The sequence below is a fragment of the Canis aureus genome, chromosome 31 (genome assembly GCF_053574225.1).
Source record: "Canis aureus isolate CA01 chromosome 31, VMU_Caureus_v.1.0, whole genome shotgun sequence".
Taxonomy (NCBI): Eukaryota; Metazoa; Chordata; class Mammalia; order Carnivora; family Canidae; genus Canis; species Canis aureus.
In genome coordinates this window covers 36,210,049-36,236,008 of record NC_135641.1, presented here as the reverse complement: position 1 = coordinate 36,236,008, position 25,960 = coordinate 36,210,049, and the positions used below count along the sequence as shown (strand labels likewise).

At 34.1% G+C, this 25,960-nt stretch overlaps 1 long non-coding RNA gene across 2 annotated transcripts in view; it reads left to right on the top strand.

Moving 5' to 3' along the window:
- Positions 1 to 25,544, top strand: part of LOC144302250 (uncharacterized) — an 84,836-nt gene extending 59,292 nt beyond the window's left edge. For both annotated transcript variants that reach the window (XR_013369087.1, XR_013369088.1), the window contains exons 4-5: positions 19,722 to 19,923; positions 25,319 to 25,544. This is a non-coding gene — a long non-coding RNA (uncharacterized LOC144302250). The remainder of the gene's footprint in view (positions 1 to 19,721; positions 19,924 to 25,318) is intronic.
- The last annotated feature ends 416 nt before the right edge of the window (positions 25,545 to 25,960 follow it).

Genomic DNA, 25,960 nt, shown 5'->3' with positions numbered 1-25,960 from the left:
TTTATTCTTTTCTACTAATGCTTGAGTTTGTGTCCATCACTAAAACAATCAAGGGCACACTATGATAATGGCCTGCAATGATGGACAGATGGGCAGAAAAGTCCCCTGGGTGCTTTATTAGTTTCTGCCATTCTTGAACTGGTAATCAATAAAAAGTTTTCTCATAAAATAAATTGAATATTTCACTGGTAAAAAGTGATTATCTTCTTTATTCCCATGGCTGACCTTAATAACTCACAAACTCCGTAGGCACTTTGTGATGTCTGTGAGTTATGAGACTTTCATTCTCATGAAAGAAATATAATAATCACCCTTCACTGCAGAGATATTCTACACCTCTCATATTAAATCAGTAAGAAGCACATGGTTCCTTGTAATTGCAAGAAGGCTGAATAAACACGTCGGGTATCTATCTAAATTTAGATGTATGACAACTGAAGATCATTGTTTTGAAAAGGAATTTTATGTCTGCATTACCAATTAAAAAAGGACATTTTATTATACTTGAATTAGGAAAATATGATTCAGTATAGCCTAATAAATTTTAGGAGGGCTTCTTGACTTATTTCATAATTGCTTCTTTAAGCATATCACCTTCACCTTGAAAAGTACAATTAGAATATTTTGGTCTGTCATCCTTATATTTTTACAGAAAGAGATTTAACAATTATGTTAATTTCTAATTTGTATGTATTGTTTGCAAAGCACCCACTCTGCTATATAAAACCATGGGGATTCCAACAAAATTGGTTCCCTGAGAAAAAACAAGGTAACTGCATAGATTGCATTAACAGGAACGAGTGGATCAACTGAACCTCTCCTGAGAAATATGAACAGTGCATCTCTCTACATTTACTGAATAAATAAGACTAAACAAAGAAAACAGAAGGATAAGATAGGAAGACAATATATTTTAGCGGTAGCAGCCCTTTAAAAATAATGATTTTATTTCATTTATGAACAAACTCTGGCTAGAGAAGTTGAATAATTTATTCAAGGATACAAAATTATATTTTGGCCAGCTGAAACACTGGAACCAATCATTATTTAATATTTTTAAATCAACACAGAAAATTTAAATATTTTTTGGTGTGCATCTTTAATACCATCTGTAGATTTCGGCAACCACAACTATAAACATTCCATATTTATAGAATCATGGACATTCCATGATTGCCATCATCCCCAACATTCTCTTCTTCTACTCCTTTGAAATCACACCTTCTTTCTGCCTCTAATTTCTGGAAACTGCTGAATATTTTTCTGTCACCGTAGTTTTGGCTTTTCCAGGAGGTCATATAAACAGAATCAGGAAATTTTTTTAAACTGTCTGCCATTATTTAGCATAGTGCCTTTGAAATGCATTCATGCTTGTACACCTATCAATTGTTTCTTCTTTTTTAATGAGTTATATTCTATTACATTCCAGGACAAGATCATGGAACCCATGATAAGGGGTTTGGCTTTTCTTCTTATTGTCAAGAGATTTTATCAGGGTTTTGATGTGATCTGAAATATATATTTGAGTTCACTCTAGTTCTTCTGTGGATAATATAGTATAGGCAAGAGTGGAAGAAGGAAAGTAGAGCAGGTAGGAGGCTAGAGCTATAATCAGGTGTGAGAGTGATATATTCTGGAGGCATCCAGGGTGGATGTAGAAAACAAGGAACAAATATAAATTAGATTTGAGGGCAGCCCCGGTGGCGCAGCGGTTTAGCGCCGCCTGCAGCCCAGGGCGTGATCCTGGAGACCTGGGATCGAGTCCTGCATCGGGCTCTCTGTATGGTGCCTGCTTCTCCCTCTCCCTGCCTCTCTCTCTGTCTCTATGAATAAATAAATAAATAAAATCTTTAAAATAAAATAAAATAAAATAGATTTGAAAGGTGGGGTTGGCAGGATTTGTGGTATAAGGAAAAAGAGAATCAGGTATTCTATTGCTTTGTTAATCTCTGTTGGCTTTGAGTTTTCTGCACCTCTGGCCCACCTTATTCCAATCCGTATTTACTTTCCCTAGACCTAGTTTTCTTCTGACTGAGCAAAGTAACGGTATAATTGGATTCAGTTATATAGCCCAAATGGGACACCATATTTAAGATGTGAAAATGATGGTAAATGATGGTAAATATGTTTTTGTCAATGAAGAACTTAAAATCCACTAAAATACTCAATCACACTAGGAGGTAGAATGTCTTCTGCCACCGACAGTAGGTGTTGTCATCAGGCTGTTGAGTTAAATATTTATTAAAATATATTTTTGTTTGTTTTACATATTATTTGCAATCTCTAACTTAGGAGCTTATAAATAAACAGATTGAGGGACTGACTGTAAAACAAGAACAGGACACAACAATCTGGTTGATTCAAATCGAATAAAGATGTATGTATGTATCTATCTATCCATCTATCTAATATTTCGTAAAACAGCTTTTGATGCTCTGATCCTACATGTTAGCTTTTCACAATTTTTACATGATACATGTTAATTTTGATCAAATAAAGTGACATCTGTGGTTTATACAGGAATAAAATAACCCATTGAACAATATAGTTCTTACTCTTTCCAAAGATTACTTAGACATACTCAAGGTACTTTCTAAGAATTTAGTATTTAAAGAAAATATGATAATTTATACTGAGAAAAATTTCCCTTAGGATTAACCTCAGCTATTAAAATAGCTTGTGGGCAGTCTGGGTGGCTCAGCAGTTTGGCGCTGCCTTCAGCCCAGGGCGTGATCCTGGAGACCCCGGATCGAGTCCCACATCAGGCTCCCTGCATGGAGCCTGCTTCTCCCTCTGCCTGTGTCTCTGTCTCTTTGTGTGAGTGTGTCTCTCATGAATAAATGAATAAAATCTTTAAAAAAATGATAATAAAATAAATAAAATAAAGTAAAATAAAATAAAAAAATAAAAATAAAATAAAATAAAATAAAATAAAATAAAATAAAATAAAATAGCTTGAAAGAAGGACGCCTACATGGCTCAGAGGTTGGGTGGCTGCCTTCAGCTCAGGTCATGATCCTGAGATCTAGGATCGAATCCCGCATCGGGCTCCTGAAAAGAGCCTGCTTCTCCTCGGCCTATGTCTCTGCTTCTCTCTTTGTGATTCTCATGAATAAATAAATAAATAAATCTTTAAAAAAAATAGCTTGAAAGTAAACTTGAAAATGCGATATTAATTAATGTATAATACGTAAATTATTAACGGATTAAGAAAGTGATTATTTTAAAATGGTCTTATTTATGGTTAATATTTATGTTCACTGCTTTGCAAGAACATGCATACATACATATAATAGAAAATACAAGTATTAAGTCAAAAAATAGAATGACCGAAGGAAGACAGCATAGGAAATTCCTCTGGAGAAGGGAGTATTTTGTTTTCATGTTTACTTGATCTGCTGTGTTTGCCTGGATCCCACTGGAGTAATCTATTCATCAGGATTAAACATTCATGAGTCCCTTAAAAGCAGGTGTTTAGTTTTTCCAGCTCTGAATATGGCAGTTCCAAAAAGGCTTCACAGGAAAAGTGAAGCTCTCATAAGGGAGTGTTTCTTTTTCAAATGTTTAATTAGTTTTCAAGACTCTCACTGAATTTCAACAAAGTTGAGCTATTGACCAGAACACCTGTTTGGCTTTGAAGACTACTCTCAACATTTAATTTCAGGCTTGTCCAAATTTAAGTAAATTTAAAATTAAAACGTATCAGCAACATTTAAAAATGAAGACCTATTACCATTAGTTCCTTTGGTAATTATTGTTATATCATCCATCTAGAGATACTCACATGATACTAATATATATGTTATAGTAAAATCTATGGGTTTTAAATTTTTATTATTTATTTTTATTTAGAGAGAGAGCGGGGGTGGGGAGCAAAGGGAGAGGGAGAGAGAGAATCTTAAGCAGGCTCCACAATTAGTGCAGAGCCTGATGTGGGCTTAATCTCACAACCCTGAGATTATGACCTGACCCAAAATAAAAAGTATGATGCTTAACCAACTGAGCCACCCAGGTGCTCCTAAAGGGTTTCTATTGTAATTTAGAATTAATTAAAAGAACTATTAGTTTAAAAACTGTAGTCATTTTCAAACACAGTGAACACAAGAGGACCTCAGCATTTAATGTTGTCTCTTAAATTATTATTTATAGCAGATTTTCAAGAATCTCTTTTCATTTTCGTTTCCCTTCAAAATCTATTAAGTGATATCCAATGGAATTTAAATATTGTAGAACCATTAAAACAAAATAGATTTTTATTCTATCTTAATCACTATTTTTAAACCTAGAAGAATTGTTTTTGGTACCATGTAAAATGAGGCCATTTTAAATGAATGTCGTTCCACCACCATGCATTCTACGTGGCAGGATCATACCACTCTGCAGCCAATGATAGAAGACATAGGCTGAGAAACCAACACAGGCTGACTACAGTGCCCACAACCCTCCTTTCTGTCTTCTCTCACAAGATGCCCTCTCCTTTTATTTCCAGACATCCCCGGCCATTGACTAAAGCAGAAGTCACCCCTTTCACGATCTCTGAGTAGTCTCTTTTTATTGACTTATTTTCAACACATTTAACTTTATAAATACCTGCTTTATTATATATTTTCAGTATAAAGATCTTCCTTCCCAAAATAAATAAAATAAAGACCTTGATGTGAAAAAATTTGTGACTCAAAACTCCCCCTATAATTATAAGATGATTCTAGTATTACCCTTGCTGGTTTCTTCAACATGAAAAATTCAGAGAAAATTTTAACTTACTGTTATAAATAAGTAATAAGGAATGCCTAGGTGGCTCAGTGGCCGAGCATCTGCCTTTGGCTCAGGGCATGATCCCAAGGTCCTGGGGTTGATTCCTGCTTCATGCTCCCCACAGGGAGCCTGCTTCTCCCTCTGTCTACATCTCTGCCTCTGTCTCTGTGCCTCTCATGAATGAATAAATAACGATGTGGGGCTCGATCCCAGGATCCTGGGATCATGGGCTGAACCAAAGGCAGACATTTAATTGACTGAGCCACTCAGGTGCCCCTCTGGACCCAAGTTAAAAAAAAAAAAAAAAGGTTTTATATATAGCTTATTATATGTTAGGTATACTCAAAAAGGTATAATTTTATACACAGATAAAGTTTATTCATATACATTTTTAATAAAGTTTATAGAGTTTATAATAAACTACATGTTTAAAATGCATAATTTTTATACATTTATACACCTATAAAATCATCACTACAATCGTGATAAGTGAAGATATCTATCATCTCCTAAAGTTCTTGCTTATACGTTGTCCCCTATCTCCCACCTCTTTGTCCCCTATCTCCAAGCAGCCACCAATCTCTTTTCTGTCACCATAGATTAGTTTTAAATTTTCTATAGTTTAATCATATAATATGTACACTTCCTTGGCTGGCTTCTTTCATTCTGCATGATGATTTTAAGATCCATGTATGTTGTTATATGTAGCAATAGTTCGTTCTTTTTTGTTTTTGAGTAGTATTCCATTTTATGGATATGTCATCTTTTGTTTACCTATTCACCTACTGATAAGTAGGTAAGCTGTTTCAAGATTTTGGTTATTACAAATAAACCTTCTGTAAACAAACAAACAAAAAAAAACAAATTCTAAGTTTCTGAATCTATGATGATTAAGTACTTAATTTAAACCTACAGGGACCTAAATTTTATTCTCCGTAAGATTAAGGAGTTTTTTCTAGACAATTTCTAATGAATCACTGATAGCAAACTATGAAAATTAGAGCATAAAGCAAACAAATAAAAACTAGTTTCCCAACATTAAGGAATTAGCTAAATGCAATAAAAGTGGTAATTTGGTGACCTGTGCAAACTTTAGGATTCATGTTATATAAGGCAAATGATGGGGGGTAACACTCCCAAATTTGTGGTAATGAATATTTACCTTAACCAAATTATGAACCTGACCTGACACTGAAAATATTCTTAGAAAAAATGCCTGAAATAAAAAGTAGTTTATTTGTATTGTGTATTTCCCCTGTTTTAGGATTATGTATACTTTTCTTACACTCTGATTTTTTGTATTATAAAATGATTATAATTTCTTTTGTTATTAGGAAAACTATATATATTTTTTAAATAATGGATTGATGTATTATTAGGTTGTGATATCAATGCGGTATTATCTTGATCTTTCATCCAGTCATTTTTAGTTGCCATAAAATGTGGGCATCCTGAGAGAGAAAAATCAGGGATAAAGTAAAGCAGTAATTTATTCCTACCTGGGGTTTGGCTTAACCCTGAAATAGAGTTCCAATGTGCTTAGCTAGAACATGAAAATGAGTATGTTGGGCAGGCCAAAGTATGGAAATATGTCTTTTCTTTAAATTCAAATCCAAGTCTTGCACTTAATAGCTGACTTAGTTTTACATCAATTACTTATTTTTACCTGCCATTTACCAGCACTCTTCTGAGCAATAGGAAAAAATAAATAAAAACCCTTGCCTCCATAGAGTTTATATTCTAGTTGGAGGAAAAGAGGAGACAGATGTTAAGCATGTAAACAAAAGCTAAGTTGCATCAGATAGTAAGGAATAATAAAGTCTAAAGCTTGATTGCTGAATAGAAAACTGAGAAGAAGGGGGGATACAATGATTAATCTAAGAATATCCTCCATACCACAGAGGAAGAAGGTTTAACCCATCAACCCCAGACCTTGAATCCTGGGATTTCAGTCAAGATAAAAGAAAAGATAGTAAGACTTTCTTTCTTTCTTTGTTTCTTTTTTTTTTTTTAGAAGTCCTGAGTCTATGTCCTCTTGAGACTTGTGGAAGTGAGAAAGCAAGAAAGTGAATTGATTACAAGTAAGGAAATATAAAAACATTAGTGAACACCTTAGAGGAGAAAATGAACTCCGATTTCCTCTCCATTTTGTGGAAAGAAAAATTTAAAAGCAAAAGAGGTCTTAAAAAAGAAATCAGAGAAAGTAGCAACTACTTTTGCCCACTCTGCTTATGTTGGAGGAAGATTCAAAGGGACCATAACTATGTATATTCCAAATTAACTCAGTATACCAATATTCTCCATTGTCTTGGTAGTTCAAACCTTCCACTATCTTAAAACCTGAATAACCTTTTTTCTCCTTGGAGATAAAGTGACTTGACCAATTCTTGAAGATTGGAAGAGGATGATATGGTCAAATCTTGAGTGCTGTCTTGAAATTTGAACAAAAAATTATTTTTAAAGGATTATTTTTAAAGGAATTTTTATCTATGACATATAATCTAGCAGTAACAGATCCACCAGAAATACAATCATCAAATGGCTTTGTCCAAGTAAAAATACTATACCACTTACCCACAGGAAATTAAATGGAGGAAAAGTGAAAAATGATTACCTTTAGCCATTATATTTCCTCTTTTTTTTCTTAAATTTAATGTGTGCCCTTAATATCTATTGTCAAAATGTGCTTGCATCAGTCTATCTATGGTTAGTATTTTTAAATAATGGCTTTTATGATGTCTAAATTTTTTAATGACTGCCATATATTAACCCAACACCGAACTATACATTTTACACATATAATTTTTAAGCTTCTATACACACACACAGATACACATCTTGTATGTCAGTTTATAATTATTCAATTTTTTATGCACAAAAAAACAAGGGTCAGTTTAAAAGTAAGAAAATTACCAATTATTACGCATACTATAAACTATGGAACCAGAACTGAACATTACTCTTACTTGAATGCCTCTTTATTTTTCATTGACTAAAATTCTCCTCAGGCATGATGACAATGATAATCCCCTATCTCTTATAGCACTCTTTACTTTAGAAAGCACTTTTATTTCTTTTATGTCAGGTAATCACATCATCAGCTCTGTGAAGAATGTAGGACAAACATTTTTATTCTCATCTGACAGTAGAACGCTTATGAATATAAAAAGTGCTATATAAATATAATGTGGTATTATCGGTGTCTACGAAAAATAAACGGGTGGTAAACAATTGAAACACAATATTTGCCATACAATTCTTCCATTTCCTGCATCAATATCCCATTGAATTTCATAAAGTGTCTAGGAGTAGGTCGACAGTATGTATTTAGTGATGAAATACAACCTAATTTGATGGTAAAGTTGTCAAAAGAAAGAAATATACAAGTGCCGCCATTTGGGCTAAAACTTCAGTTGTTAAAAATGAAATGCTGCTTCAGGACACCAGGCCCCATTGCTTTAAAATACATTTTTATTTTCTACACAATGCAATCTTTTAGAATTCCTGAAGTTAAATGAAGCATAGATTGGGGACATCCACCATTCTCATCACAGCTGCTGCAACATCATGGAGCACATTGCAAGCTCAATGGGAAAGAAATTAACTGCCCATCTGTGCAGTATAAATTTTTTTGGCTTCTCATGCTTGATTAGTGGGAGTGTTTTAAGTATATGATAATCCAACCATTTCACAGAGATTATATGTGAAATCTGTACATGAACAATAAAATATAAGCTCTTTCCTTTACCTGGAATCTTCTAGAAGCAAATAGAAACTACTGTAAAAAATAAGTTATATTACTGCAATTTAACAAAAATATTTGAGATAATTAGTATCTCTGAATCAGATAGTTAAGGATTAATGGCTTTAAAATGAACATTTGATATACATTAGATATGGGCCCTTTAGGGCACAGGCTTAAAGTAATAGCCATAATATGGGAAGGAGGTTGATTTTTTACGACAAAAATACAAACGCTGCCTTGGAATCAAATGGATTACATATGACTTTGCTAGTATACATTAAAAAAAAATCACTACCAAAACATGAACATATTGTGTTCCAGCAAACAGAAAAATTTGCAGAAAAATAGTCAACAGATATAATCAGTGGATTTATAAGTGAATATATAGATAAATTAGTGGAATTTTATTGCAATCATTAAAAAGTAGTAATTGATATAATAAAATAATCCGTGACTTAAAATGATTTAGATGTTTTTACATTATTTCTGTTCCATCCAGTGTAAAGTCTGAGCAAGGACTAAAAAGATGGTGAAGTAAATGTATAACACATTCACGTTGGATCAATATTTCTCATTTGTCATTTGTCTTCCTTGGCTCACTTCATAGAGCAGAAAGATAGAACTTTGGAAAATTCAAACAATAAGAAGACTGGCATTCTAAATCAGAAATGCACTCTTTATTTTATCACAAATAGCAAAACGGTAATATATTGAACAAGATACTGCATACCATCTAGTCATAGCCTAAAAATTAATTCATTATATAGGTAATTTTCAGCCTTTCAGAAAAAGAAAAATAAAAAGAATGCAAATGATAGTTCTTTCAATGCATTTAACATTCAAATTATCTCTAAATGTCAGCTCTTTCCCTCAACAATTTGAGGAAGGATCTTAAAATCAAATGAGGTGTAGCTTTGCTCTAACAGAAGCTAGGATCATAGACTTTGGGATGAGGGAGAGGAATGAGAAGAGTCAGCCTGGGTAAACTTTGGATTTAATTTGGAAAGGTTGATTTATCAGCCAGTTTTTAAAGCAAAAATACTGCTTAAAAATCATCCCAAATTCAGTGGTTTATTACAGTAAACATTTTTTTTAATATTTGTATTTTTTAATTGAAGTATAGCTGACGCACAATGTTACATTAATTTCAGGTGTACAACAGTGATTTGACAACTTTGTGGGTTATGCTGTGCTCACCACAATGGTGGCTACCATCTGTCACCATACAACTCTATACAATATCATTGACTGTATTCTGTATATCTCCTTCTATCCCCATGACTTTTTACTCCATAGTTGGAGTCCTGTACCTACCACTCTTTACTCATTTTGTCCATCTGCTCACCTCCTCCCCTCTGGAGGTCATCAGTCTCTTCTCAGTGTGTTTTTTTTTTTTAATAAATTAATTTTTTATTGGTGTTCAATTTACCAACATACAGAATAACACCCAGTGCTCATCCCGTCAAGTGTCCCCCTCAGTGCCCGTCACCCACTCACCCCCGTCCCCTGCCCTCCTCCCCTTCCACCACCCCTAGTTCGTTTCCCAGAGTTAGGAGTCTTTATGTTCTGTCTCCCTTTCTGATATTTCCCACACATTTCTTCTCCCTTCCCTTATATTCCCTTTCACTATTATTTATATTCCCCAAATGAATGAGAACATACACTGTTTGTCCTTCTCTGATTGACTTACTTCACTCAGCATAATACCCTCCAGTTCCATCCACATTGAAGCAAATGGTGGGTATTTGTCGTTTCTAATGGCTGAGTAACATTCCACTGTATACATAGACCACACCTTCTTTATCCGCCATCTTTCGATGGACACCGAGGCTCCTTCCACAGTTTGGCTATTGTGGACATTGCTGCTAGTAACATCGGGGTGCAGGTGTCCTGGCATTTCATTGCATCTGAATCTTTGGGGTAAATCCCCAACAGTGCAATTGCTGGGTGTAGGGCAGGTCTATTTTTAACTCTTTGAGGAACCTCCACACAGTTTTCCAGAGTGGTTGCACCAGTTCACATTCCCACCAACAGTGCAAAAGCGTTCCCCTTTCTCCACATCCTCTACAACATTTGTGGTATCCTGCCTTGTTAATTTTCCCCATTCTCACTGGTGTGAGGTGGGATCTCATTGTGGTTTTGATTTGTATTTCCCTGATGGCAAGTGATGCAGAGCATTTTCTCATATGCATGTTGGCCATGTCTATGTCTTCCTCTGTGAGATTTCTCTTCATGTCTTTTGCCCATTTCATGATTGGATTGTTTGTTTCTTTGGTGTTGAGTTTAAGAAGTTCTTTATAGATCTTGGAAACTAGGCCTTTATCTGATACGTCATTTGCAAATATCTTCTCCCATTCTGTAGGTTGTCTTTTAGTTTTGTTGACTGTATCCTTTGCTGTGCAAAAGCTTCTTATCTTGATGAAGTCCCAATAGTTCATTTTTGCTTTTGTTTCTTTTGCCTTCGTGGATGTATCTTGCAAGAAGTTACTGTGGCCGAGTTCAAAAAGGGTGTTGCCTGTGTTCTCCTCTAGGATTTTGATGGAATCTTGTCTCACATTTAGATCTTTCATCCATTTTGAGTTTATTTTTGTGTATGGTGCAAGAGAGTGGTCTAGTTTCATTCTTCTGCGTGTGGATGTCCAGTTTTCCCAGCACCATTTATTGAAGAGACTGTCTTTCTTCCAATGGAGAGTCTTTCCTCCTTTATCGAATATTAGTTGACCATAAAGTTGAGGGCCCACTTCTGGGTTCTCTATTCTGTTCAATTGATCTATATGTCTGTTTTTGTGCCAGTACCACACTGTCTTGATGACCACAGCTTTGTAGTACAACCTGAAATCTGGCATTGTGATGCCCCCAGATATGGTTTTCTTTTTTAAAATTCCCCTGGCTATTCGGGGTCTTTTCTGATTCCACACAAATCTTAAAATAATTTGTTTGGAAAGATAGAAAGAGATGGAGTACTTCCAAATTCGTTCTATGAGGCCAGCATCACCTTAATTCCAAAACCAGACAAAGACCCCACCAAAAAGGAGAATTACAAACCAATATCCCTGATGAACATGGATGCAAAAATTCTCAACAAGATACTAGCCAATAAGATCCAACAGCACATTAAGAAAATTATTCACCATAACCAAGCAGGATTTATCCCCAGGACACAAGGCTGGTTCAACACTCGTAAAACAATCAATGTGATTCATCATATCAGCAAGAGAAAAACCAAGAACCATATGATCCTCTCATTAGATGCAGAGAAAGCATTTGACAAAATACAGCATCTATTCTTGATCAAAACTCTTCAGAGTGTAGGGATAGAGGGAACTTTCCTCGACATCTTAAAAGCCATCTACGAAAAGCCCACAGCAAATATCATTCTCAATGGGGAAGCACTGGGAGCCTTTCCCCTAAGATCAGGAACAAGACAGGGATGTCCACTCTCACCACTGCTATTCAACATAGTACTGGAAGTCCTAGCCTCAGCAATCAGACAACAAAAAGACATTAAAGGCATTCAAATTGGCAAAGAAGAAGTCAAACTCTCCCTCTTCGCCGATGACATGATACTCTACATAGAAAACCCAAAAGTCTCCACCCCAAGATTGCTAGAACTCATACAGCAATTTGGTAGCGTGGCAGGATACAAAATCAATGCCCAGAAATCAATGGCATTTCTATACACTAACAATGAGACTAAAGAAAGAGAAATTAAGGAGTCAATCCCATTTACAATTGCACCCAAAAGCATAAGATACCTAGGAATAAACCTAACCAAAGAGGTCAAGGATCTATACCCTAAAAACTATAGAACACTTCTGAAAGAAACTGAGGAAGACACAAAGAGATGGAAAAATATTCCATGCTCATGGATTGGCAGAACTAATATTGTGAAAATTTCAATGTTACCCAGGGCAATTTACACGTTTAATGCAATCCCTATCAAAATACCATGGACTTTGTACAGCAAACATTTATTCTTATTCTCACAGGTGTATGCACTGGAAGAGGCTTAGGTAATATCAGTTGGGCCAGTGTATGGGCAGCTCTGCCTCTAGCAGGGGTCACATTCAGCTTATATCCAGCCTGTGGGTGGGGCCCAAGCCTATGTTACATGTATTTACCTTGCTTAGTTAGAGGCTACTATGTTACATGTATTTACCTTGCTTAGTTAGAGGCTACCAAAGGCATGTACTCCTCTAGAATAACAGGAGTGCAAGCACCAAGTCATACTCCACAAGCACATTTATGGCCTCTGAAGACACTAAAACCACTCATAATCCACTTGACAAAGCAAGTCTTGGGGCCAATGCCCAAATCAGAGAAATAAGAAAGTATACTGTACTATAATGAGATGAGGTGCTGAAGGCATTCAAAACAGGAGGACTGCAGGAAACAAAGCCATACAATATACAATATACTACGGACTGACACAGGGAATTCATGGGGGAAATATATAACACATCCTTAAATAGCTCTTGTTGCCTGCAGTGAAAATCACAGGGAAGGTAGAGAAATCGGTTCACAGAACAATTTGTTCTGTTATTAAAGTCCTAAAATTTGCATCGATCTTATTTCCAACACGGATCAATTACAAGTGAATATAGAGAATCTTTGAAGGAATTGTTCATCCTAACTGCCTGATGAGGGGGTGGTGATGCTACAGAATCTTAGCTAAACCTGAAATATTTAGTATAGATTATTTAGCTTTTGCTTTGTTTTACTCTTTGATTTTTCATGTTTTTTTACCAGCGGGAAATAAACGTACAGGAAGGTGTTCAACCAGGAAAGCAAAGTAAAATATCCATGAGTAGGTATTAATATTTCCCTTTTAAATTAATATTTTTAGTTGCATCAAACATCACATATCAGTACTACATAAATCAAATGTATAGGGAAAATTACAAACTCGTGTATAATCTAAATTCTCAGTCTTCTATTCTTCTCTATCATACTTAACTTAAGCACCTAACATGTGTCAGCCACTGTGTTTATTCCTGTGGATACAAAGATGAATATGACATATGTCCTGACTTGAAGAACTAGTGTTATTGGGCTTAGACATCTTAGACAGTCTTCTAGCTTTCAGTGGTTTATCTATTCTTTCTTTTAAGAAAAAAAATATTAAAGGGGCACCTGAGGGGCTCAGTCAGTTAAGCACCTGCATTCGGCTCAGATCATGATCCCAGGGTCCTGGGATGGAGTCCTGCATCGGGCTCCCTGCTCAGTCAGGAGCCTGCTTCTCCTTCTCTCTCTGCCTGCCACTTTGCCTACTTATGCTCTCTTTCTGTGTGTGTGTGTGTGTGTGTGTGTGTGTGTGTGTGTGTGTCAAATAAATAAATAAATAAATAGTCTTTTTTAAAAAAGAAAAAAATATTGGAAAATAATAGAGAATACACTAGGTTTTAGGAATTGTTAGCCCTAAATCTCTTTAATTACCCCTAAGCAAATGATCAGAACACTACTGTATCTATTTCTTCTTCAGTACAGTGGGAATCATGGTATTCGCCACACATATATTATTAGAATTTGTCTGAAGTACAAATAGAATTGAACATGATATCAAATTAAACAAAATTATGAAAATTACCCTTTACTGTACTAGTAATTCTTTGTGTGAAATGAGTAAAATTTAAGATTTGCATTTGGCTTTTCATTTAAAAAGTATTTCCTCATATGTTATTCTGGAATAATGGAATAATGGTTCCACAATTACGTCTTAATTCCTAATTCCTGGAGTTTATTAGTATATTTCCTAGCATTAAAAAAAAAGATTTCACAGCTGATTAAGAATTTTGAGATGCAGGGATTATTCTGGATTTATCTAGGTGGGCCTGATATAATCACAGGGTCTTTAGAAGAGGACCAGATAAAGAGAAAGAAATAAGATGGAAACAGAGGTTAGAGTGACATGGCCACTAGTCATGGAAACTGGTAGCCTGTAGAAGCTGGATAAGCAGGTAACAGATACTTCCTTAGAGCCTCAAGAAAGAATTAGCCTTGTTGACACCTTAGTTTAGCCTAATGAGACTGACTTTGGAATTCTGATCTCCAGAACTAATGATAATAATAAATTCATGCTGTCTTAAGTACAAAAAGAAAAGTTGTAGCATTTGTTTCAGCAGCAATCAGAAACTAGCACTTATATATTGTCTCTTTGTATTGCTAAAATATTACCTTATCTCTTTATAATTTAATTCATTAGAAAATCATTTCACTTATTTTCTTTCAATGTTTGTGAAAGTCAGTGCCCTTAGCTCAATATTATTTACTAGAAACATTCTCCCCCCCCCCTTTTGAAGAGAAAACTGGTTAGTCATTGGAAAAAATTAACAAATATTAATAAATATTTGTTAGGACTAGGAAGATAGTCTAGGACTAAGAAGGATAGTAGGAATTATATTTTTAACTAAAACTAAAGAATTTCCACATATAATTATAGCTAATTTGCAATATATTAATATTTGCTAAAGTTTATATAAAACAGCAATAATGGAAAAGCTTATCAGCAGTTCAGAGAAAATTAAACTAAGAAAATTATGTAATGTTTAGTTTATGAACCAAAAAATAAGCAATAAACAGGTTATAAACTATTAAATGAATGACACAAAAATTATCAAAAAACTCAACAATTGAAATAGAGTCAAGAAGGGATGCAATTTGAAATAACAGAAGCACACCTGGTAGATATGGAGGTCAAGTGGCCTTGTGACTCAGGCAAGAATAATGTATCTAAGAGCAGAAGTAACACAGAAAACAGCTGGAAGTCAGCAGAAGACACAAAAAGAACACAAAAGACAGAGAGAAATAAATTATAGTGCATATAGATGGCAATCACATAACAAATACTGGAATATAGATTATGTAATTGGTATAATAGTATTTCTTATATATAAACACTTAAGGAATTCAGGGCTACTAATAGTTTAATTAATTAATTACAGTTTTTCTAATATTCGATTCTCTGAAGGTAAAGCAAAGAAGAGAGTTTAAGGAGTATCAATTGTTTCAGCCCTCTGCCGAAAAATAAAACAAATATGAAAGCTGGAATGGTGAAATTCCAACAATGCTACAGCAGTACCTATAAAAGGCTATGATTGTATAAACAGTGTGATTGAGACTCCTATATGCTGGTAACTCAAAGACGAAATGAGTTGAGGAGAAGGAAATATCTAAGTAAAAAAAAAAAGCTCATTCAGAGTATGAAAAGACAATTGAGAGTTCACATTCCATATCACAAAGGCTTGATGTATTTTTAATATAATAAATGTTTAAATGTTTATGATTAAAAAGTAATGAAGGGAAGAAGAAAATAATGAAAAGGAAAGGAAAGAGGAATGAAGAGAAGGAAAAAGTAAAGAAGAAAAAAGTGAACAATAATCAAAAAAGCATTCAGGAAATAATGTATGAATTTGCATATTTTTATTATGAATTATTATTTTTGCATGCATATAATTATTTATGAATAGTTTATGATAAAAGTTGAATTAACAACTCAAGGAGGAAAGTTTGATGAAATGCAGTATTACAGTATATTAGCTTGAAATTGTTTTTAATGTGTACTGATGAGATTCCTGTGCAATAAATTTAAAAATATAAAAATACCAGAGAAGGGGATCCCTGGATAGCTCAGTGGTTTAGTGCCTGCCTTCGGCCCAGGGCATTGTCCTGGAGCCCCGGGATTGAGTCCCACATCGGGCTTCCTGCATGGAGCCTGCTTCTCTCTGCCTATGTCTCTACCTCTCTCTGTGTCTCTCATGAATAAATAAATGAAATCTTTAAATCTTTAAATTTAAATTAATACCAGAGAACAGACATAATTCTGGGAACTGGATAGTAAAAATTTGATGTGATAGACCAGCATTTTAACCTGTTTTTTGGTTTTCAATGCTAGGCTCCAGTTTTTCTTTGTTTGTAGTTTTTTGCCACCACTCTGATTTGTAGTATAGAGATAAGAAAGTCTAAGAAATCAGCAGAGAAATTAAGATTTGGGGTGTAGGCACAAATATCAACTGTTTACAATGGCTACCTATACCACATCAACAAAAAAGGGATAAAAATTGTATGATTATCTCAATATATGCAGAAAAAAACATGTAACAAACTTCAATATCCATTCATGATAAAAACTCTCAACAAATTAGGTTTCAAGGGAACATACTTCAACACAATAAAGGCCAAGCATGAAAAATCCACAGCTAACATCATACTCAATGGTGAAAAACTGAGAATTTCTTTCCTGAGATCAAGAATAAGACAAAGGATGTCCACTCTCACCAGTTTTATTCAACAGAGTACTAGAAGTTCTAACTATAGCAATCAGATAAGAAAAAATATAAAAAGCATCCAAATTAGTAAGGAAGAAGTAAAATTTTCACTATGTGCAGATGACTTGAGAAGACTCCACCAAAAAACTCGCAGAACTGATAAATGAAATCAGTAAGATTGCAGGATACAAAATCAATATACAGAAATCTGTTGCATTTTTACATGCTAATAATGAAGCAGTAGAAAGAGAAATTTAAGAAAACAATACCACTTATAAATGTACCAATAAAGTAAATATGAATAAACTTAACCAAGGTAGTGAACGACCTGTACTCTGAAAACTATAGAACACTGATGAAAGAAATTGAAAATGACAACTAGAAAGACATTCCATGATCATGGATTAGGAGAAAAAAATAGTTAAAATGTCCATAACTACCCAAAACAATCTACAGATTATATGCAATTTCTATCAAGATTCCAAAACCATTTTTCACAGAACTAAGACAAATAATCTAAAAATATGTATGGAAACACCACAGACCCTGAACAGACAAAGCAACTATGAAAGGGACAAAATTGGAGGTATCATAATCCCAGATTTGAAGATATGTTACAAAGTTGTAGCAATCTAAACAGTGTGTTTCTGGCACCAAAATAGATGCATAGATCAATGGAATGGGTAGAGACTCAGAAATAAACCTACATTTATATGGCCAGTTAATCTATGACAAAGGACGCAAGAATATACAATGGGGAAAAGATAGTCTCTTTAACAAATGGTGCTGAGAAAACTGGGCTGCTACGTGTGAAAGGATGAAATTGGACCACTTTCTTGTATCATAAACAAAAATAAGTTCATAATGGACTAAAGACCTATATGTGAGACCTTAAACTATAAAAATATTAGAGGAGAATATGGACAATAATTTGTCTAACATTGGCATTAGCAACATTTCTCTTGATATGTCTCCTAAGGCAGGAGAAAAAAATGCAATGATAAACCATTGGGGCTACAGCAAAATAGAAAGCTTTTACACAGTGAAGGAAACCATCAACAAAACAGAAAGGGAACTTAATGAATAGGAGAAGGTATTTGCACATGATATATCTAATAAGGGGTTATTATCTAAAATGTATAAAGAAGTTATTCATGTTAACTCTAAAATAACACTTTAAAAAAATGGCCAGAGGATCCTGATAAACATTTTTCCACAGATGGCCAATAGAAATATGAAAAAATTCTCAACAGAACCAATCATTAAGGAAAGACAGATCAAAACCAAAATGAAATAACACATTATACTTGTAAACCAAAATGACAAGAAATGACAAGTGTTGAAGATATGGGAAAAAGGAACCCTCATGCACTTTTGATAGGAATGTAAATTGGTACAGCCACTATGGAAAACAATATGCAGTTTCCTACAAAGAACTAAAAATAGAAATACCATATGATCCAATAATTCCACTACTGGGTATTTATCCAAAGAAATTGAAAATATTAATTCAAAAAGTTAAATTTGCATCAATGTTTATTACAGTATTATTTACAACAACCAACCTAGGTGAAGCAACCTAGGTGTCTATCGATAGGTGCGTGAATAGGCAAATGTAGTGTGGGTTTATACATGTATATACTGTAATATATACACACACATATACATACTATGGAATATTGTGCTGCCAGAAATAAAGGTGACATCTTGCCATTTGTAACAACATGGATGGGCCTAACAACATGAAGCATTTCTTTCTCTTTCTCTCTCTCTCTCCCTCTTTCCCTATAATGTTCACAACTGTAACTTCTAGTGGAGATACTGATGCTTCTCAGAAGCATCTTAGATGAGAAAGCTACTATTCTTATGTTAGGCCCGATTATTTTTTTAAAGATTTTATTTATTTATTTATGAGAGATACAGAGAGAGAAAGAGGCAGAGACAGGCAGGGGGAGGAGAAGCAGGCTCCATGCAGGAGCCCGATGTGGGACTCGATCCCGGGACTTCGTGATCATGCCCTGGGCCCAAGTCAGGTGCTCAACCACTGAGCCACCCAGGCATCCCTAGGCTCAATTATTTATGGAGAGTTCAGACTAGGCTATCTTGTCTTAGAGAATAAGTGAGAGAATAAGTGGCTAGTAAGAATAATGAAACCTTTTTTCACATTTGTCTCTGCTTTTTTGACATACCACGTCTATTCCAGCTCTAGGGTCTTTCTGATTCCTTTGTGGGAAATATATTTTTCTCCTTCATACCCAAATTTTTCAGATCTTAGCTTAGACTACTCTCCTTGGAAACCCTCTAGTAAACAACCATATTCAGTACCCAATAAACTTTTCTTTTATCATAGCTCTTCCATCATATTATATTTATTCATTATTTGCTTATTTGTTTAACATCAGAATCCTTCAACAGTAAGCTCCCTAAATGTAAGTGTGATGTGTCTTTTATTTACCTCTGTCTACTCATGGCCTAGCATGGTATCGGGTGTTTATCTGAAACGTAATAAGCATCTAACTTTTATCAGTTAAATTAATAGAAGGATGGATGAATGGATGGATGGAGAGACAATAAATCAATTTATATGGCTCTAGTGACAAATTAAAATTATCAAGTCATATAAATAATGGAAGAGGTGGCAATGAACTGAAGAACAAATAAGAAAGAATCCTTCTGCAAAAGTAGCATAGGAAACATCAAAACAAAGATAGATGATTTTTATAAAAATGTTGAAGACAATTAAAACTTCCATATTTTGTTCAAAACAAGAAAAAATTAAACAAAATAAAATAACACTTCTATAGTTTGACTGTTTTAACAAACTGGATCTTAATCAGTGATTCTCTCTCTAGGTTGTTGCCTTAGTTCTTTCAAAATATTTTTATGAATGGAAGGAGAGGTATCTTTCAGCCCTATATAAGTTTCTGCTATTTTATTCAGATTGTTTCCTTCTCCAGATACGGTTATTGAGTCTTGATCACCATGATGACACTGCTTTATGTGGTACGTCTTCCTTATGAAGTCTGAAGGCTGCTTTTCTGGAACAGATTGCACTGCTAGCCATTACTATCTTTCTCTCAGTGGCAAAACTACTATCCATTATACCAGGCCAATGGATATAGGAGAACAAGGGAGTCCATGCCTTATGGAGAGACGGGGGTAAGTTTTGCTCATTCTCTGCTCTTCCATTGGACTTGAAAAATATGAAGAGTGATCTTTCCCTTGATTCATAAACTCAACTAAGTTTTTACATTTATAACGTTTGTGTTTATAAGTTTATATGTCAAGTTGTGAAAAATATGGAGAACTCTGTTACCACAAAATAACAAGCAAATAATATTTTTTTAAAAAACCAACAACAACAACAAAAAACCTAAAGGATGCACTTATGGACACGTTGTTTAAGAAGTTGTCCTTAAAGACATTTGTATATATCTTTGTATCTATGAGAATCCTCAGTTTAGTAATGAAATGTGATATTTTACTAAAATTTTCAGCTAAAAATGGTGTAACAGATCTGGGGATTTGGTACACTGAGGAGAAAATATGGGGTCATTGTCATTTCATGTTACCACAGGATTAACTGAAAGCCAATGAGGCCTTGGCATTACTGGATCAAAACGTGAACTGCTTACATGTGAATTCTGAATTACAGCTTCTACCCTCTACTTTTGGAGAGAATGTTAAACTTTACGCATTTTATCCTCTCTTCTGTAAGATGGAGATAACAATAATACCTAGTTTGCACACTGATTTTCAACATTGCATCAGTTAATGCCAATTAAAAATCTTAGCACAGCCCATGGCGCCTAGTATGCAGTAGATGTTGGCAGTGTTTTAGTCTTCAGTATGCTACTGAGGATTGAGCACAACATGTGGCATGAATGACTAACTTGGTTAAAGACCTCACTATGGCTCATAAAGCAGCTAAAACAGAGGTTAAAGGTGCAGGGTAATGTCAAGGTCAAGTATGCAAGGGGGACCTGAGCGTATGGCCCAGCCACTTACCTTCATGAAGAGGAATCTTTTTACACTGTTGTGTTGATCATGTTTGCCGTGTCCAGGAGCAAGCTATCCAGTGCATGATGTGAGTGCTCAGATGAGTAGATTGAATCTTCAATGATTTAATTATTTTTAGCCTTAATATTTTGTAGATTACTGAGAAACTTTAAAGTCCTAGCTCCTATTATTCTTAGATATATTTATGTTGAACATGTATAATTCTCTATTCCACTCTGCCTCAGGTATATAACCAGGCATATAATGATTAAAAATTAAAACTCATTTTTCTGATTTTGTAAAGAACATCTATGTAGACAAAATCACTCCATTTGACATGACTGACTACAATGTCTGTCTTGTGGGAAAGCATTCTGTATTTAAATTTTATTCTTTACAGGGTCAATACCCATTAGAATCAAGCTTCCACTAAATGTTCAACAACTGCTAGTTAGTGATCTTGATGATGAAAAATACACTTTTAAATTTGTTAACTTAAGAGACTATTTATTATTATGCCATATAACTGTCTAGGATTATTATTCCAAACATAATGGATGGGATGGGTCATGAGACTATTTTATGTTCTCAGGTTCATTCTAACTCAAATAATTGTTTTTAAAAACCACACCTTTAACTACCTATAATATATAATCATCATCCTTCCTTCCTGTGACAGATTAAAGCAGCTTGCAAGTTATAAAACTGATTTAATTCTGGGTAGTAAATGCCTTTCCTCAGAATTTAAACACCTTGTTCTTTTTTTATATCAAGAATATTTCTTAGTGATAAATATCACCTTGTTGCTGGAGACTTTTGCAGCTTTGGTTTTTTGTAAACTCAGTATTTTTAAATTTTTTTCTATTATTCATGAGAGAATTCAGAATTGCTCTTCTTCCTATAGCTACAGGATGATTAGTTGTTTTCTCTCTTAGGACATATAAATGTATAAAAGAGGCCACTCCTAGAAAAAGTGGATCCAAAGAGGGTGCTATAAAGCTATGTAGTGGAGTCTACTAATAAATGAAATAAAACAAAAACAAAACAAAACAAAACAAAATAGACGCCTTAAGGTAAATCCTTTTACACATATAAGTTTTGTACCTTGATTCAATAATTCTATATTTATTGTTCTTTCATGTTCTCTCCCTTTTATAAATAAAATTTACCCTACCTATCTTTATATTGATTTATTTGGTTTGGGGGCTGGTGGTGACTGCTGGTTAAACTAGATAGTTGATTTCAACAACTATAATGAATGTAGTTCTACTCTTACAATAGATAGCACTTGATCTTGCGTAAAATACATTCTGAAGAAAACATCCCTGAAGCATAACAATAATTTTTGAGAAATTTCAAAACCATGGATAATATCTTAATGTACTTTCAAACCAGAATTCATAATTGCAAAGCACTTACACATATCATATGTTTTTGCCCAGATTTCATAAAATGGGATATTGTGGTTCATAATGATAAACTGACTTGCAATTTGTCAGGGAGTAACTGCCAAGTCTATGACTTAAATGCAAATATTTGGATCCCTAATGTAGAAGGCATGTATAGTCAGATCATTTCAATACCTAAGTTAGATAGCTACCCAGAAAGATATAAAATCACAGAGGACAAGCACCAAATGTAGCTCTCAGCTGGAAAAAAAATAATCCTTAGACTTGTGTTGCTTGGTGTAATTCTTTTTAAAACATTTGCACATACTATGTCAAAAACATGTTGCAAAATGTTACTTTCTTTAACTTCCATAATTATGTGCTCTGAAGGAAGATGACCCCTGAATCTCAGGCTTTGTTCCTGGAACAATCCAAGGGAACTACTATAGATTCTATGCTTCCCTGGCCACCTTTATCCCTTAATCTTGCATTGCTTCGATGTAAAACACGAAATGTGAAGAAAGTAAAGCATGATTATTTAATCCTGCAGCCCTTGTGCTACACTGGTCCCTTGGGAGGGGGTTGCTTTGGATGTTATGCATATGGTCAAGTCCTCTCAGGCTACTAGAACTCTAATCTACCCACTCAAATTGGGTTAGGATAATCCATATATCATTTCCTATACTGCTAGGTAACTGTTAAAATATTAGTCTGTATCTCAAAGATCTTGTCAGCTCCACAAAAACAGATATTTTCTTATGCATTTTTCTAGTCACTGGACCCGGGATTACAAGCATATCGTTCTATATGCTCAATAAATAAATATTGAATTAATTGAGACAAGACTTGAATTCAGCTCTTGAAAGTGAAAAGATACCAATAGTGTTATGTTCTATATTCTGTGTCCTGAAAAGAACAAGGGAAAAGAAGTTTCCCCATGTAACAACAGATAGCTGTCTAAAATAGATCCGAATCATTTAAAAAGGATTCCTTATTTATTTTGGGCTTTGACTTTTGGGAATATCTAATTCACTTTATTTATTTAAGACTGTAAATTTGGTACTTGACAAAGAGCTGGAATCCACAAGGAACAGATCTGTAGGTGATAGGAACTGATGGCATAGGTGCAGAAGAAAGATATAAGAGAACAGACAAGGTAAGTACTCATCTCTTACCCATCAGCAAAAATTACATCCTGTGAAAAGTACATACTGGACTAAAGAACTGGACTACATCTCGGCCATGCTATTAAACACAAGAACACTGATCTAGTTAAATAAATCAGTATGGTTACTTTACCAGTATTTTTTGTTAGTGTTGGCATAATCTTATTTCTATTCTTTTTTTTTTTTTGTCTTCAGCATTTGTGTCCTTATATTTAAGGTTTCTCCTAAAAGTGACATATTTTGCTCTACAAAAGAAAGTTTTAGTTCTTTTACAATTTTATCTTTCATTTTTCTTTATCAAAATGAGCAGCCTACATCAAATCTGATAACCAAACACAGTATGATGTGCAAATGTTTGATTTCATTATTTAAAATTTTTGAAGTTAGATTGTAACAATATGAGTTTCAACATAGTCAAATTCTCATTGGCATGCACTTCTACACTTTAATTACAGAATGGTGTAATCAGTTGCTTTCTGATAAAAATGAAGAGGTTGGTTAAAGTGAAACTGGCTAATACTGTCATTTAATTAAAGGATACTATTCTCATTACAACACTTTTTTTAGAACACTGATAATGTGCTCACAAAAATCATGCTGAGTCCATTACTTTCCAGAAAATTGATTCTCATAGCTAATATTTTTGGATGGTAAAATGAGTGTTTTGTAATATGCAAGTCAGTTTTTGCAAATTCTTTATATTCATTTTAGTTGTAATGTGTTATCATTATTAATATATTTTAAGCAAGATTCCCATACACTAATATATATTCATTTGAAACATGAGTTATTTTTGGAAATATATCTATATATGTGTAGATGATTAAAATGATTCGTTAAAATATTGTTAAAATTCTTTGCTCTTCTTTTAAAGAAGTTGAGGACATTAGGAGTTCCTTCATATCTCAGATATTAAATGAAATGATTTTTTTTATTGTTTCCTTTTAGTCTTACTCTCTTTTGGCCTTCTGTGGCCAAAAAAGCTGAGATATATTGGTAGCAACATGGCGATAGACAATAGTGCAGTAACATGGAAGAGCACACATTCCTCCAATATGCCATGTAGTTTTTTATAGTTGATGTCACTATGGAAGAATTATGTAGAAAACACCTGGTTGGGGCCATAATTAACATTTAATTGATATTTCTGATACTTATCAGTATTTTAAAAATTCTTTGGAGTTAAGATGATTTTTAAAATTTTGTTTGTAAGGCATTTTTAATATATCTAGGAGTTCAGAGATGAACATATGTATTCTTCATGATTTATCAATTGTTGATGCTCATGTGATGATTACTTTCACATTCCACGATAGTCACCGATGGCATAACAATAGAGGTGAGACAGTCTGCCAGGTCCTGACAATAAGAGGATCTCTAAATGCTGGTTACTTCAAGCATAACCAGTGATAAAGTTTTCCTCTCCTTGGTTTCTAAATATGTCACTGGCCAAATCTGGAACAATTTGAGCACCAAACTGAAAAAATAAGTTTATGCACGTCTGTACTGATGATGAATGCTTAAATGAGCAAAAGAAAATGAAAGCCTCTTGCTTATGGTAGAACGATGAGCACACTTTGGAACTGTGGAGGAAAAGGTGGCTAAAGTGGGAAAGTTCAGCATGTTAACCATCGTAGTAGAGGCTGGATTGAAAACAAATCAATGGGTAAAAAATCTACTTGATATTATGATCATTAGCAGGATGTTTGCATAGTATTAAACTGTCTTCCCAATTCTTTCTGGGTCATCCATTACAAATTATCATATACCAATAATTTTTTTTACATCATTCCTGCTTCTGAAATGTTTGTAGTCATGTAAAGTTGTAAATAAGAGATATGGCTCTCTCTATATCACTGAGCTGAAACTGGGAATGAGAAGCATTCATTTATGCCTAGCTTCTTTAGGATTCATCCATGCTATTACCTGATAACAATTTCATTCACCGTTATTGCCGAGTATACCACAATTTATGCTGTTGAACTTTTTTGTTGTTTCTAGCTTGTAGGTATAACACACAAGACATCTATGGAAACGTCTACTGGTTTTGAAGCAGCACTCTGAATTCTGAATTTTCAGTTTCCTGAGGATTAATGATCTTGAACATCTATCTCCCTGTGCTTATAGGCCATTTCTGCAACCTTTCATATGAAATGACTAAGTCATTTGTCCATATATTTAGAGATGGGGTGGTAACTTTGGCTTTAAGAGTTTCTTATATAGTCTGGATTCCAGTCCAGATATAAATAAACTCTATCTCCATGATATATAAATATTTTTTCTCCTTTATTCTGTCCATTTGTTGACTTATATTGATTATTTTTAATGATAATTAAATCTTCCTTCTTTGGATAAACCTAATTATTGTTACTATATTTTTAAATAGAGTTATGGGAACAATTTGCTAATATATTGCCCATGATATTAATTATGTGCATGAGAGAGAGTGCGTCCCTGAATATTTTTTCCTGCAATGTCTGTGATCAATTGAGAGTCACAATAAAACAATGTTACAAAATTATTTGGAAATTATTTCAACATTTTATAATCTTTGCAAATGTTTGCATATAAATGTTATTTATTCCCGAAAAATTGAAGATGAAGGTGAAGATGTCTGAGTTTGGAGTTATTTTTAGGAGAACA